Genomic DNA, 14575 nt, shown 5'->3' with positions numbered 1-14575 from the left:
ACTCTTTGCATCCCGGCACCACGAAGATGTATTAGGACCTGAGGACTTTATATTGGTGGCCGAGGATGAAAAGGAATGTAAACGAGTATGTGGCCAAGTGTCTAATGTGTCAGCAAGTCAGGGCTGAACATCAGAGACCAGAGGGGCTACTACAGCCCTTGGATATCCCAAAGTGGAAGTGCAAAGACATCACAATGGGTTTTGTGGTGGGATTTCTCAGGAGTGTAGTTCAACATGATTCAATGTGGGTTATTGTAGAAAAATACACAAAATCGACTCACTTTCTACCGGTGAGGACAACTTATACAGTTGACCAGCATACAAACCTCTGTGTGAGAGAGATAGTGCATCTCCATGGAGCTCTATGGTCTATCGTGTCAGATCGGGACTCCACACTTACTTCCACGTTTTGGGGAAGTGAGAAGGCAATGGGTACGCAGTTGATGTTTAGTACAACTTATCAACCTCATACTGATGGTCACTCTGAGAGGACTATCCAGATACTAGAGGACATGCTGAGAGCATGTGTACTAGACTTTGAAGGGTCCTGTAGTAAGTATTTGTAACGTCCTACGTTTTCGGGTACCTTTAAACGACTCGGGTCGGTATTTTTCCCCCGGGTTAAGAATATTATTTTAAATAATATTATATTTTGTTTGTAAGTATTCCATGAGTTATTGCTAGCCAAAATATGAATTTTGTGATTTTAAAAGTCAAGATAAGACTTTCGGTCCTGGACCGACACAAAAACCCTGATCGGGTAAAAATCTCGGAAAATAAAACGAAAAATCATGGCAATTATATTTTGGGCATAAAATACATTCATAAAAGTTAAGGTTTGGTCAAAAATAATAAACCTAAAAGAAAATGGAAATTTTAGGGCATTTTGTGTTAAATGCCTAATTTTTGCCGAAATGGGGAATTTTTTTCCATCAATGGACCTTAGGTTAAATTTTATTATGTGATTAATTAAATTAAATGTGAGAGACATTTAATTTAATTAATTAATGTTAAGTTTGGTGATTAAAACTTAATAAGAGTGAAAAAAGGTGTCAAAAGTCAATTTGGACTTTTCTTCTTATAAACCTTTATTAACCTTTATAATAAATAAAAATAAATTAATGGTCACATATATGGAAAAGGGTGGCTGGCCATGTGCTATTTTAGAGTGGTGTGAACCCAATTTTATAAAATTCAAATCCCATTTAATTAAGAAGTCAAGTGGGCAAGTGGGTAGAAAAGCACTCAAGTGTTTTGTGATATTTTGAAGAGTTGTGTGAGCCATTCTAACCCCCAAATCCAACCACTCTCCCTCCCTCATTCACTCTCATCTGATTTTTGAAGACTCTCTCAAGTGTTCTCTCCATTTTGAACCCCAAGAACACCAAAGAAACTTGGAAGCTAAGTCTTGGTCTAGGAAGGGTTTTCCCTAAGGTAAAGTTTCATTAATCTAGACTTTTGTCAAGTTTTAATCATAGAGTTTCAAATAGCTAATTACCTATGTTGTTGGAGGAAGTTGGTTAGGGTTTTTGAAAGGTTTTGAAGGAGTCAAAGCTTATAGGAAGGTCCAAACCTTAAGCAAGAACACCAAAGAGGTAAAAAGTTTACTTTTGATGATTTTGTTGTAGGGTTTTTAGTTTTAAGCATTATTTTGTATATCTAATGCTTAGAGTTTCTTGTTGATGATGTAATAAGGTTATGGTAGTTGTTTAATAATTTTTATGATGCATGTGTATTGATTTTTGAAAATGGGAACCAAAACCCCCAAGGGTTTTGTAGGATACCCTAAAACAAAACATGTTTTGAGCTGTGACTTCCAAGGGGTCAAGCAGCCACTGTATATTTTTTTTGTAAAATTTAATTGTACTGTGATGTTTTTGAGATTGAGTACATAAAATTGAGCTTTTGAAACACTAAAAAATGTTTAGAAATGAGTAAGTTATGCTATTTCAAAAATTAGGTAAAAAACTGTTTTTTCGTATTCTTATTTTCGGAACCAAGTTTGGACAGCCACTGTATAGGGCAAATGAACCCAGTTTTTTCTAAAATTTTGTGGACATATTTCTGGCATAACCTATTAGTTCACTGTAAAATTTGGTAAGAAAATATTAAACGGTTTGAAAGTTATTAACTGTCAAAGTTTGGAAAAAATAAGGACTTGAAAATAAGGTCATTTTTACCTCATTGTTGGAAAATGATTTCACCAATCAAAAATGCTCATTTTGACCTAAGATTTTACAAAGACCTAAATGGCATAACAAAAATGGAATTGGGAAATTTTGGAAACAATTGGGTAAGTAAATTTCAAGTTATGAACTAACGAAGTATGTAGTTAAAAATGTGAAAATTAGGTTTTTCACACTTAGTGTAAAAATGAGATTTTGGAACATAAGGTAAAAAGTAAAATTTTGCTTTTTTCAAGATATAAATTGGTAAGTCTTGAAATCATATTTTCACTAAAATTATCCCTTTGAGTTTAAATGAATTATTTTTATTAAAGATTTTTTATTCTTTCTAAAAATAAGAGATTTAATTTATTAATAGTTAATAAATTAAAAGAGGGTTTAAAACCCTATATTTTGAGAAAATAATTAAATAAATTATTTTCCTAATAAGTAAAAATTGATTTATTGCTTTTGGAAAATTAATTAGTCAAGATGAGAAATTTATAACGGTTTTCCTAATTAAGACAAATTAGGCAATTTTCTTAAAACGGTTTTTAGATATTAAAACCTTAAGAAAAATAAAAGGAAAATTTAAAGAGTTTATTTTCTTTAAAAATAATTAAGGAATTTATTTGTATTTTCTGGATATAATACCGGCTAAAATCTTACATATTTTAACCGACTAGTCGAAAGTGCGGGTTAATGGCGATACCTTGAAAGAATAAGATTTTTAGCGGATTGTGGGAAATACCATTGTGATACCCGAGCCTAGGTATCGAGACCTTAGGATAGGTCTCCCCGAGACTTAGGGCTTAGTCTCGAATATTTTGTATAACTTTCCTTAATAGGTTTAAAACCAAATAAGGATTATAAATCCTTACAAATGACTTTTATTAAAATGACCAAACTGCCCAAAATAATAATAATGAATTATTAGTGCCATAATTAATCCGAGTATACTGTATGGATAACTACAGTATTGGCTAAGCGTAACTGGACTGAACGTTGGAGGGTGAAAACCTGCTGAGCGCTAAGGACTCCAAGTAAGTCAACTTATATTGTATGGCTGCAACATGAAATGATTATTGTCTTGTATGTTAGTATAGGGATACATGCACATATGTAGGCTGTCATAGAAAGTTGCTTAGAGACGTTAGTCTAGTGAGTGCTGATTTAGAAAATATGAACGGTAGAAGTCCGTCATATCCTAGACGGTTGATCCCCGTCACACTGCTTGATTTTATTTATGTCCGGTTCATTACCGCAACGAGTGGCCATGAGATGAGGATAAGCTGGTTAAACCTAGGGGCGCCAAGATAAATGGGACCTAGGGGCCCTCATGCTTACTTAATCATTGGACGGTTAGAATCCGAGCAAGTGCTCTGATAAGTTATTCCCGGATAGCAGCCGTGAATATTGGCCATTACGTGAGAGTGCCTAGAGATACTAGGGGTTGCCAAGATTGAGTGAGGTTGAACACCCTAGGGGCAGCTGCTCACCAGCACCACTGATTAACATAGAAGTCTCCGTAAAACCGTGTAAATTGGATTACACTCTTGAATAAGTAGCGATGCCCTAGGTAACACGATAGTTACCCTTGATGAGAATATTTATTGGCTAGATCTTAGTGTGGAGACTCGGTTCTCTTTTACAGATTAGCAATTATGTTGGAGGGCGCGTTACGCATGAATTGTTAGAAATTGTCGAGCGTTGGTCTCGAATTATGTTGTGATATAATATATCTGCTTGCTCTGGGATTTTCTGAGTGCAGGGATATAATTGTTGATAAGATATAGTTGTGATATAATATATCTGCTTGTTCTGGGATTTTTCTGAGTGCAGGATTTTTATCTAGTTACGAATTAATTTATCATTGGTTATCAAGCATGACCATAAGTTTGCCAGGACGCTTTAGCGTTCTTGAAATTGATTGTGTAGGGTCCGGATGGGTCCGGATCCCTATTTCTCTATCTACTTTGTTCGGAAGTTGATCTTACTAAGCGTTTTCGCTTACCTAGTTGTTTCATGTTGTAGGTAAGAACAAGGGCAAGGCAGAGCAGTGAGCGCTGGAGTCTTCCTTGCAAATGTACATGTGGACCGACCTTTTGGGAAGCCTTTTTATTTTTGGAAATGTTGTGTAATTTTCCTAAACTAGGCTCACTCTAATCTTTATAAAACATGTTTGTAACTAAATGTTAAGTATGGCCATACGACTTTTTAAAAAGTTTTTTTTTCTATGGGTTTTTGAGGCATTTTGTTAAATGAAAACATTTATATTTCCGCATTATCGAGTCTTGAAAATCCGGGTCGTTACAGTATTTGCCTCTGATAGTGTTTTCTTACAACAACAGCTACTAGGCGACCATAGGAGTGGCTCCTTATGAGATGATGTATGGTAGGAAATGCAGATCACACATTTACTAGGATGAGATGGGTGAACGGAGATATTTGGGTCTTGAAGAAGTTCAGAGGACTAGTAAGGCTATCGAGAAGATTAGAGCTGGGATGCTCGCATCACAGAGTAGACAAAAAAGCTACATAGATCTGAAGCATAGGAACGTGGTGTTCCAAGTGAGAGACTATGTATTCCTTATAGTGTCATCACTAAAAGGGGTTAGGAGGTTTAGGAGGAAGGACAAGTTGAGCCCTAGCTTTGTAGGACCTTTTAAGATCATGGAGAGGATCGGTCAGGTAACCTATAGATTGGCCTTACCTCTGGCTTTGTCGGTCGTTCGTAACGTTTTCCATTTTTCGATGTTGCGAAAGTATGTATCTGATAAGGCTCATGTACTGAGTTATGAAGATCTGGAGCTTAAGAAAGACTAATCTTATGAGGAGCAGCCATTCCAGATATTAGGTACGAAGGACAAGGTCGTGAGGAATAAAACTATACCTTTAGTTAAGGTATTATGGATGAACAACAAGGTCGAGGAGGCAACCTGAGAATTGGAGTCAAAGAAGCGAGATCAGTATCCCGAGATGTTCACGTAAAATTTTGAGGACAAAATTCTAGTAAGGAGGGGATAATTGTCCCAATTTCCTTAATAAGGCTTAGTACCTTGATTAGGGGGATAGGAGGGAAATAGTTGAATATGATATGGATATTTGTGATTTTATGCATGATTATATGAATTATGTGAGTTATATCATAATATGACTATATTGGCATGTTTAGGTATATTGAGCATTCATGTGGGCCAGTTTCTTATTAGAAAGGCATTTTCATAATTTTTGCAAGTTGAGGGCATATTTGAATATATGTGTGTTTCATGATTGAGATCACATTATTATATGGATATATTTGGGTGATCCGGCACGAGGCGATCCTAGGGAGCAAGTTAGCGGTTTAGTCATCAAGGGGTCAAATACCCGACTTGGGGTGAGCCTAGGGGCACTTTATTAATTTAGCACATTACCGAGAATTATCGGGTAATGGGGAATTATTTGGTAATCATTTGAGGAAATTAAAGAAATGCGAATTTATGAGGCGTTAGTTATGATTAACAGGAAAAGGAGGGGGTAAAAGACTCATTTTCCCTTAAGGTCATTGGACAGGGCATTAGGGGGCAAGCGGTATACTGTTCCTTTCCTATCTAGGTAGTGACTTATTCACTTGAAGCTTCTAAGAACAGGGTAACACAAAGAAATAGAATAGCATTCTCTCTCTCTCCTGTTAATCCTTTTCTCTCGCTTTCACTTGGTGAAGTTTTGATTTTTGGAGAAGGAAAGACATGGAAATTGAAGGTTTATGATTTGAATTAAGGTTGGAGGAAGATAAGGGGCATGGTTCTTTAGTGAAGTAAGATTATACTCTTTTTTTTTTATTCTTGCCATGGCTTAAGTTTTTGTAGAATTTTAAACCAAGGGATGGGTTTTGATTTTGGTTAGAGATTTAGTTCGGTTTTTTAGGTATTGGTACTTCTTATGATATGTTATTTAGGGTTTTAAACTCATTTGGAACTTTTAGGCAAGTTTGGGGAAAGATTTTAGAGCTTTGACTCTGAGAAAAATGGTGGAAATACCCAGTTTTTTGGGTTGGCATAGGGGTGTTGCATGCTATTCTTTCGAGTCGCATTGCTTGGATGTTCTAGGGCAGGGGGCCCTAGATGTGTGTCATGATGCCTGTAAGGCTGTGCCGCGGCACTAGGCCATTTTAAGGGGCCTTCATTTTGTATTTTTAGGGCATAGCCACAGGGGCTCGGGGGACGATTTCACCACCCTGTCTTGGGGAATTAAAGGTCCCGAGACTACGGGATTGGTCTCGGGATTTGAGAATGTTATTTGTGGGTTGTGACTAGGTTACCGCTAGGGCTCAGAAGAGGATCATTCTCGAGAGTCGTACTTGCCTTTCTTAATTGCTTACTCTTGGACCAAAGGTAAGAAAACTACATCTTATGAGTGAGATGCATGATTGGGGCTTGACCCAACTATTAATGTAATATGATCGGGGCTTGGCCCATTTGTTAAATATAAATGTGATTACCGCTCGGGCTCAGCTAATAAGCATGATTATAATTATTCATGTGTATATCTGTTTCAGTATATTGTAATGCATTATATCTGTGTGTATGATGAATGTATTTTGCGGATGTTTGTTCTGATTAGGAAGCTAAGTTTATAAGCCAAGAATTTGTCTGTTGCATTTGACTAAAGTTCGACCTCCCAGCCGAGGGTATATTTGGTTAAAAATGAGCTCAACTTATAAGTCGAGGGTCTGTAAGGCTCGGCTTATAAGCCATGATAAACATTATCCACATTGAGCACATGCTATTTTGGCTAGGCCTCCCCTGGAGTGCATTATGCACTTAACTAGCGCGGATGCCATATGAATGAACGGGAGTGCAACACGCACTTGTGTGACCCTATGGTCACTTACTTGTACAGCATGTATGCTTGGTTCCAGTTATTACTGTTGAGCATGCTCTTATGTTCTGTGGACTACCTGAATTTGTTAATGTGTTTTCTTGCTGAGTCTTTTGGCTAACGGTTGCTTTCTAGTGAAGGTAAGGGTAAGGAGAATCTTGGCCAGCCATGAGTTGGAGAGCACTAGAGGTGACATGTACATATAGAGTCTAATCGATTGCCACGGTCGAGATATCGCAAGGAAACTAGGGTTGGACCCTATTTTCCCGCTTCGGTCATCTTATTTTGTAATCCCTGAGTTGTAACAGACTGTTAAATTTGTATTTTTGGATCCCATGTAAAGACTAAAGTTTTCTTTTTATGGAAATGTTTACTTCTTGACCAAAATTTTTAATACCTGAACCCTTAGTGGCTTAATCACATGTTTTAGTCTAAATGACTCGTTTAGCGAGTCCAGCACTAATTTTAAACACATGTGGTAATATATCGTAATTAGCAGGGAGTTATAGGGTTGTCCCCTTGTCCTTCGAGGCGGTACTTGTGCTCCGGCAGCCTGCCTAGCCAACTCCTCATTTCATCGAGTAGCTTCAGTCAGCTAGTCGCGCAATCTGCGATTCTCCAATTCCACAATGGGCACGTATCTTTCGGGATTATAGTACAAATCCTCGTCAGGCCTGGGGGTTGAGCAGTTTATCCCCTGGAGTCAGATGATGTACTTTCTTCATCCGGGCTCTGACCTGCCATGGGTTGCTTCCCAGGACTTCGCGAGTAGTTCTCAGTTTGAGGAGTTTGTTCCTCAGGGATTTGTGGCAATGGTCGCCCACCAGTTCTAGGATATTTTTTAGCGGCCATTGATGATATAGGGAGGTTTTGTATTAAACAATACAGAGATTTGTTTAATGCTTTCAACAGATGCACCAAACTGTTGACGTCATTTTTTGTCAACTTAGATATGAAGAGCACTAAACACAGATATAGAAGAAGAAAAAATAGAAGGATCCACAAGCTTTTTACGTGGTTCAGCAGTTTAAATCTACCTAGTCCACGAGTAACTATTATTACTTATTACTCTCTCAAAGCTTTTTCAGAAAACAATTTGATAGAGTATTCCTCAGTATAATTTGTGTGTGAATACAAATGAATAAGACCAGGTTATTTATAGACCTGGTCATGAGAATATCTTCCTCTAATTCAGGGAAGTTACAATCAATCATTTTAATATGAAATAAATATAATAAATGTCTTGACTACACAATATCCCATGATAATAGGGATTTAATATCTAATAATAATGAATCCCCTTGTAATAGGGATTTCCTAAAAGCATTCTCACGTGCAAAATGAGTCGCTGAGCTTGATCGTATTGCAGACATGCTTTCGAGAACGCTTCAGGCTTCGTGTTCACAATTCCAGTTGTAACCTCCTCCTTATCTAGTAATTCCGTCGAGTACGTTCCTCGGAAAAGGTCGAGGCCTTCGAGCTTGCAACTCACGCTCGAACAATGTGACTCATGCTCGAATGCTAATAATAGATCTAGGGTGGTGGTAGAAAATTTGGAACCATTTAACAATTCATATAACTGTGTTACTAACATCTGTATACAAGAGCTTTACTATTTCGAGCCAAAATTTTGAGGCTATTTATTTTACTTTGGAAATTTGGGTGTAACAACTCTCATATTTATAGTGGACTAATCATCAGATGAATATATATTATTATTTAATCAAAGAGCTTTGATTAATAATCTAATATTTATTAGAGCTTGATATTATATGTCCATAAGTCCCTAGTGCGACTCTATCAACACCATATCAAGATCAGAGTTGATACAAGGGTAAAACTGTAATTTAGAAATTTGATAATAATTTTAATCTTCGGGTCAAATATACAATTATATGATAATTGAGGTTAAATAATTAATTTTAGAAATAATTATTAAATTTTGAAAATATATTTATTTATTTAAATATATAATTTTTGAAATATATATAATAATAAATTAATTAATTATTTTATTCGAGTGGGAGAAAATGAAAATGGTAAGTCAAAATAGTTTTCATTTATTGATTTTTGAAAAAATAATGATAATGATGACCATTAATTTTAGCTTTGAATTTAAAATTTAAATTTTGAATTATGGTTTTGATCTTTTCCTTAAAAAGATGATACCATATTTTGTGGGAATGATTTATTGAATCAAATAAATAAATAAAAGCAATTAGGAAAAATGCAATACTCCCTTAGATGGAATAGTGCCACATGCATGATACAGTCCAATGACTGTGCCATGCGTGCATATGATATTGATAAAGTGTCAGTATTTTTTTTATTTTTTATTTTTTAATTAATTAATAATTTGAAAATAGATTTTTTCAAATTTGGTAAGTTAGATATTACCTAAATCAATTCCTATCATCATTATGATTGTATTATTATATTATTATTATTATGAATAATAATATAGTATGTAATCTATATATATTATGTGATAATAAAAGAAAAACAATGGTGAATCAGAAGAGTTTCAGAAACCTTTGTTCTCATCTTCTTCTCTTATTATTCCAACTTTTCTTAAGCTATAATCCAAGTACTGTGTTGATATAAACTTGTGATTTATAAATTACAAACCTTTGTTCTCCAAGTGCCCACCCACATTTTGAGTTGTAGAGAACACCCTGGAATATCGTGGTTTGAGTACCCAAAGCGTTGGATAGGAAGATTGTAAATTATACAAAAAGACTGAAGGACACTTGATAGGCTTGAAGAGGTAATTATTTATATCCTCAAATATTAGTATACATGTGCATGTATATATATATATTTATATATGTTGCATGATTAATGATATTGCATATTAATGGTTCATGTATGTATTCTTGAATATTTAAACTTTTATATGAGAGGTGGAAATTTTGTTGTTGTTTATAAATGGGCCCACCATGCCATTTCGCTGCGCACTATGATTGTTTTTTCCAATAGACTTGCCAATCTACGATATGAACTACTTTCACATTGTAGTGTTATGTTCTTTCCTAAACATAAGTAAAATAGATAAGATCAGATGTATTTGTTACCTCAGACTTGACCGATATTGACAGTAGATAATATAAGTGAACATACATTTATTATATATTCTAGTCATATTATATAGTTAGGTCAATTCTTAGTGGTTAGTATTCTAACTGATTGTATTATTTGAGTTCTTCGACTTGTTCGTTACCAACTTACCCTACGGACTAGCCCATACTTACATCTTGGGAACTTGGTAGTATAATTGAGTGGGAGTGTTAATCATAGATATGAACATCTATAGCTTATAGTTTAGTTCGAGGTGCTAAATGATAGAGATCTCATTCCAGTAATTAATATTAGTTTACTGAAATATCATTTACAAGGAACTAAGTATTTCAATGATAAAATACAATGACGGGTAAAACAATATTTTAGTCTCATCGCATTGTAGACCGTCTATAGAGGGTTGAGTGATAATTATGGTTATAACAATGGATAACTAATAACATATCTATATTGCTTATTGAGCGTTCTATGAATTCAAGAGGTTAATTCTGAATCTTTAGTGGAGTCACGAATAAGTTAATAAATTTATGATAACTTATTGGAGTTTGATTTCATAGGCCCAAGGTCCCCACCATACCTTGGATAAGATCATCTAGATAGTCTCAATTAGTTGATTTAATAATCAATTAGAATTATCAAAGTTTAATAGGTCAATTTTTGATAATTTCACAGAGTTATGCAATTTAAAGAAGAAAACATATTTTAGGGTAGATTTATTAATTAAGACAAATTGGTGTCTAAATTAAGAAATAAGTTTAAATCAAGGTTCAAATTATATATAACTAATTTGATGAAGGATTTAAATAATTAATCAATAAAAAATAATACACGCCTTGATTTTAAGTCCAACGGACTTATAATTAAATTAGAATTGTACGGGTCTAAATCCCATGATAATCTCGACCTAATGGCTGATATTACATATTATTTTATTTATTTTTTAATTAAATATGTGACATAATTGAGCCTTTAAAAGGAACACTAAGTGATAGTTGAAAACAGGTGATCAGAAGATCTAGTTTTGATGCTTTATGGTATTAGACTCTCTCTACAACAAAATTACTTTTCTAAGCCTCTATATTATCATCTCTTTTTCTCTTTGTATCTATCTCGTGTGTCGAGAATTGCCCACTCTAGTTTAGGTGATTCTAAGGATACTGTTGAAGGTTGTGAAGAAATTTGAAGATCAGTTCAGTTTCTTGGTGATACCCTGTGACTTAAAGGATACAGGGGTTACAGAAACTGAAGGAAGGACTTATTCATTCTGTTGCGTATTATATAAGAGTTCTTATCATTATCTCTATTTATATTCAATTATAGAAACATATTCTTGGTTTTCTTATATTAATTTGTTTAATATATGATTTACATGAAAATAAATAAGATCATGTATAAGTATTCCCCACATGGTAAAATTGAATTATTTGATGTGCTGAGTAATTCGATGAATTTCATGATTCTTATGAAGCATATCGAATATTATGTGATTATTAGCATATTTGGGTTTTTTTTTTTTTTTCTATGCAATTATTATTTTATAAATGCTTTATTTGGTGTAAAACATTGTAAAAATTATTTAGAAAACAATTTTGGTTGAAAAATTACACAAAAAATTTTTGCGCACCACACGCGGGCACACCTTGGCGTCACCCCTGCCGCACGCGCACACACCTCGGCGTCGCCCCACCTAGTGCGTGCACATCCGCACGCGTCTTCCATGTATGGCCACGGTGAATAGTACCTGATTTAGGTACTCTTCATCTTGATTTTTTTTTAAATATATTTAAATTAAAGATAATAAAATATGAAAATGATTTTTTTATAACAAACCAAAAAATATAAGATTTATTTTAACATTTAAAAATACTTTTTAAAATAAGATATTTTTGTTGTTTGATATTTAAAAATTAGATATTTTCTACAAATATTCAAGTTCAAATTTAAAAATAAGTTACCTAACTAATTTTAAATCTTTTAATATATTAAGATATTAGAATTAAGTTATCAGATATTAAAGATATTTTTTTAAAATACTTCTTATTTTTGATATCTTTTATTTGAAAATATTAATATCTAATTATGCTATAGATTTTATTGTTAACTGTATTTTTTTATGGATATTTAAATTTTTTTAACTGTTTGAGATATTTTAGGATTGTTATAACTATTAATATATTTTTTTAATCAGTGGTTAAGATATTTTATGATAGTTGTAACAACACAAGATATTTTTTGAACAACAGTTAATGATATTTGTTTTAAAATTTAAAATTGATTAAAATTTTAAAATAGCACCTTTTTCAAACCAATTAATAAAATATTAATTTTTTTAATTGTTATTAAATGGCATTTAAATTAACTTTAGGTATTGTTGATAAATCCAATTTGAATTAAATCAATATTTTTCAAAATAACCTGAATTAAGTTGATTGTTGATAAATGAAATTTAAATTAACATTTGTTAATTGTTGATAAATTTAATTTAAATTGACTTATTTAATGCAAAAATTTAATGAATTCGAATTTTGGATAAATTGTAGAAAATTAATTGTTGTATTTTGGAAAATGAAAATACATTGGGATATTTTTGTATAAACATGTGTTTACACTATATGTGGTAAATTTTCGCAATTAGGCTTAGATGCATATAATGGCCCATATGTTTGCTTAATATACGAATTTTGCTAAATAAAACATTCATAAAATAATAGGTTTTACTTGGGCCCATTAGAAAATGTAAAGTGTAAATTCCTCACTTGTAAACATTGATAAAATAATAGGTTTTACTTGGACCCTACCATCCTCCATACAATCCCAAGTTTGGGGGCCTATTTGTCTGAGTTTGACTTAATTGTATAGGTTCATTATAATAGTTAAACCTAAATATTGATTAACAACAACTTTGTTCTAATTTAATTGAATTTGATTTAATGTGACACTTTAGAATTGATTGAAAACTATAGGGCTTTGGTTTTAAAATGTAATTTTACAATTTTTTGGAGAACAATAGTCATTAATTTTCGGAAATTAATAATAAAAATACTATTTTAATTAAATAATGAGCTTATTTTAAGAATTATATTCGATATCCACCGTTAGTTTAACAAGGTCAATATCTTAATGGGGCCTCGAGACGCTTCGATTCGTTCCTCTACGGAAGGTGTCCATTGGTTATTTTGACAAGGTTAGATTTCGAAAGAAAAATAATTATACGTCATATTCTACTAGACTCACCCTTACAGTGACTACTAGGACTAACTCTATGATAATCGAAATCGTGGGTCTAGCTCAAAAAATAAGAAATTTTTTTTTCTTATTTTGATCGAATAATAGGTTGTTAATAATGGTATCCATTATTAAATGAGTTCACAACTCTATTTAACTAATGATTTTTTTTTTACACTCACCAACCGGGACAACAATATCATAGAATAGTTTAAAACCTAAAGAAGTAGAGATATGATTATTTTGGTATTTTTTTCCATATCCTACATATTTATGGTATATGTTGTGTTATTTCTTGAAATTTGAGTGAATAGAAGATTTATTGATCAAATGTGACTGATTTCTATTTTATTGACAATATGTAGTATTATTATGGTTGTGTCTACTCACATCCTTTCTCAACTATCAATGGAGAAACTCACTGGAGATAACTTCCTTAAGTGGAAGCAGAACATCAACATAGTGTGGATTGGTGACAAATCAATGTTCCTAATGACTGAAGAATCCCCACAAGTTCCAGCTGAAGGAGTTTCCTAGTCTGTAAGAGACAAATATGAGTGTTAGCAGGCAGCTAATAATAAAGCACGGTACTACATGTTGACTAGTATGGTCGACACTCTCAAGACAAAGAGGGAGAATGTCGAGATAGCCTACAAAATCATGGATCAACTAGAAGACATGTTCGGGGCAAAGTCTGTACAGACTCGTTTTGAGGCCGCCAATGCTTGGATGTCACCGTCTTAGCACGTTTATGATCACCTGAAAAAGATGACCAAATATTTTAGGAAGTAGAACTGCATGGAGCAATAATAGATGAGGAGACTCAAGTCGGCTTAATCCTCAATAGTTTATCACCAGCTTTTCTGGCCTTCACCATCAACTATGTAATGAACAAACTCAACTATTGTCTGACGCAGCTCATGAACGAGCTTTAGACTTTCAAGTCAATCATGGGTGGACCAAGTAAGGGAGGAGAAAAGAATACTACTACTGTTGCTACTGCTGATCCAACTAAGGCTGAATCCAATCTAGCTTCATCTTCGAAAGCTAGAAACAAGAAAAAGGTGGACAAAACACCAACCCCAGGCCTGTAAAGGTGTTGGGAATTGCTCCCTGAAAGCATATGTATTAGACATTGTTTTAAGAAATAAATAAATAAATTAAATTTTTTATGCATATATTTTATGGACAATATTGTTTTGTGATAATATTAAGTAAATATCAGAAAAATTCCTAAGTTCATA

General features: G+C 33.5%; 1 long non-coding RNA gene across 2 annotated transcripts; it reads left to right on the top strand.

The window, feature by feature from the left end:
- Positions 1-1122: 1122 nt before the first annotated feature.
- LOC133829069 (uncharacterized) lies at positions 1123-4443 on the top strand. 2 transcript variants are annotated; one of them, XR_009891500.1, is made up of 4 exons: positions 1123-1434; positions 1517-1595; positions 3143-3208; positions 4200-4443. It is a non-coding gene; the product is annotated as an uncharacterized LOC133829069 (long non-coding RNA). The 2 variants fall into 2 exon arrangements; XR_009891501.1 differs by lacking the exon at positions 3143-3208.
- The last annotated feature ends 10132 nt before the right edge of the window (positions 4444-14575 follow it).

Source organism: Humulus lupulus, chromosome 4, assembly GCF_963169125.1.
Source record: "Humulus lupulus chromosome 4, drHumLupu1.1, whole genome shotgun sequence".
Classification (NCBI taxonomy): Eukaryota; Viridiplantae; Streptophyta; class Magnoliopsida; order Rosales; family Cannabaceae; genus Humulus; species Humulus lupulus.
The sequence above is the reverse complement of the archived record's forward strand: the minus strand, read 5'-3'. Positions and strand labels throughout refer to the sequence as shown.